The sequence below is a fragment of the Pteropus medius genome, unplaced genomic scaffold (assembly GCF_902729225.1).
Source record: "Pteropus medius unplaced genomic scaffold, Ma_sr-lr_union100, whole genome shotgun sequence".
Classification (NCBI taxonomy): domain Eukaryota; kingdom Metazoa; phylum Chordata; class Mammalia; order Chiroptera; family Pteropodidae; genus Pteropus; species Pteropus medius.
The window spans coordinates 5,252,595-5,255,180 of record NW_024349799.1 but is presented as its reverse complement, the minus strand read 5'-3'; the positions used below and the strand labels follow the sequence as shown (position 1 = coordinate 5,255,180).

At 37.2% G+C, this 2,586-nt stretch overlaps 1 non-coding gene across 1 annotated transcript; it reads left to right on the top strand.

Moving 5' to 3' along the window:
• Positions 1 to 1,530: 1,530 nt before the first annotated feature.
• LOC120621337 (5S ribosomal RNA) lies at positions 1,531 to 1,649 on the top strand. The gene has a single exon (XR_005658114.1). It is a non-coding gene; the product is annotated as a 5S ribosomal RNA (ribosomal RNA).
• Positions 1,650 to 2,586: the final 937 nt, after the last annotated feature.

Here is a 2,586-nt window from a genome sequence, read left to right as displayed (position 1 = left end):
AATAATGAATAAAACAGATAAAAATTCCTTCATCATGGAACATACATTTTAATAAGGGGAAACAGACAGTAAATCATTGGAACAAATACAATACTATGTTGGATGTTAATAACTGTTATGGAAAAATAAAGAAAGAAGGTTTCCTTTTTAACTCAGTGATCTTTTAAATAGAGAACTCTGGCAACATTCGGGGAGAAAGAGAAAGAAGATATGAATGGCATTTAGGGAACGAAGAGTTCTATAGGATTAGAACTTGGAGTTAGGCAGTGGCCAGGGAGTAAGGAAATAGCCTGGAGATGTAGACATTATGGAGATGTAGACACAACTTCTGATAACAACTTTCTCCGAACAAGTTATAGGCAGGACACTTTGCACAGAGCATTGTATCGCTGGGAGATAAAATTGCTGTTAACTCAGCTTTACTCCACAGATTACATGAAGTCCACATTGCAGAAGCTGGCAGTTTCTCCTATATAACTGAGATACAGATGCTTAGTAATTCTGAATTAGATGCTCAAGTTTCTTATATAAAATGTCTGTAGTGTTTGCATATAACCTACACATATCATCTCTATATTACTTATAATACCTAATGCAATGTGAATGCTATGGAAATAGCTGTCATATACTATATTGTTTAGGGAATAATGACAAGGAAAAACAAAGTCTGTACATGTTCAGTACCGATGTAAAGGCCATAGGCCATAGTCAGTAACAACGTAACTTTTTTCTCCAAATATTAGTTGAATCTGGGAAGCAGAACCACAGATAGGACTGATGGTACTCTTCATTTTTACAAGAGGTACACAAGCTACAGAACTGAATGAGACAGAGTAGCAACACTTTATTCTCCAAAGAAATTTCATGAAATATATGCTGCACAGAGTTTCTGTTCCTCCTCTATGTCAGATACAAATACTGGAAAGTGAGCCCTCATTTCCAAGTAGGGTACCTGAAGTGTCATTAATCAGGGGGAAAACTTGGAAACTCTCAAAAAGGACTCTGGCCAAGAGAGGTCAGGTGGAGGGTTCTCATGTGGTAAATACCAGGTCAAAATTAGGTAGAGATGACAGACTTTTCAGAGAATCAGATAGCAGATGTCAGTTATTGATGACTAGCTTGATAAAAGACATCTAAAAATGAGACTCTCTAAATAAGACTTCATTTAAGGTATTTGATCCCAGAATCATAGAGCTAAATGGTCTTAAGGAAGTTAGATGGTCAATTCTCATCGAACTCAAAGTAAAGTTTAGGTGCCCAGAAATTGAAAATTACAAATATTAAAGGTTACTCTATTAGACTGCTGGATATAAAATTCACTCTTGTTGAAAGGACTCATTCTTTTTTCAACTAATTATAGGTGTTCACAAATTTCCTATGCCAGGTACTTTGCTAGATGTTAGAAATACAAAGGTGAATAAAATGTGACTTGGGTCTTACCCTCAGAGTTTATAATTATAACTAATGAGGGCTATTAGTTTATAGTTATAGTTATAGTTATAACTAATGAGGGCTATTAAGAAAAGCTCGGTCTACGGCCACGCCACCCTGAACGTACCCAATCTCATCTGATCTTGGAAGCTAAGTAAGGTCGGGCCTGGTTAGTACTTGGGTGGGAGACCATCTAGGAATACCAGGTGCTGTAGGCGTTTAAAAAATTAAAAAGAGAAAAGAAAAGAAAAGCTCAGTTGAATTCTGAGAGTACAGACCTGGCAGACAGACATGGTCAGGGAAGTGAGGCTTGGGCTGAGACTTGTAGGCTGAGGGTGGAAAGAGTGAGCAGAAGAATGAGCATTCGAGATTTTGTGAGTTGTTAAGGATTTTGATCTTCATTCACATATCAGTTGGAAAATGAGTGCAGGTTTTTAAGTAGGGGATTTGAATGTTGAAAAGACCACTCCGGATGTTGATAGAGAACAGGTGGTAAATAGACAAGAGAGGGTTCGGAGGCACCATTTAGGAGGCTATTATAGCAGTTCCAGGCAGGAGACAGTAGCTTTGACTAGGAAAGTGCTTCATCTTCGCCTCTGAATAGCTGCATGACTTTTTAAAGTGAACTTTATAATAAGCCTTTTTCTTCAGTCTCCATCTCCTTTTTTCCCCATCTCCTTTTAAAAGCCTCATTTATAGGGACAAACAACCCTTACAACTGTGAGGTCACAACCCCCAAAAATACAAGCAACTAAATGTTTTTAAATGTCTTTGCCTCTATTCTCACTAATTCCAAAAGATAATCTTTACAAGCATACAAACATTTAATTAGGTCATTTCAGGCTAGTAAATAGAAAAATTGACCTCTGACTGGGTATTTATCTCAAAGACTTGAAAACCCATATCTGAAAAGATATTTGCATATCAATGTTCATAGCAGCATTGTTCACAGTGACAGGAGATGGAAGCAACCGAAGTGTCCTACGGTAGATGATTGGATAAAGAAACTGCGGTACATATATACGATGGAATAGTACTCAGCCATAAGAAGAGATGAAATACTGCCATTTGTGACATGGATGGACTTTGAGATGATCATGCTAAGAGAAATAAGCCAGACAGAAAAAGTTGAAAATCACATGATATCACTTATAT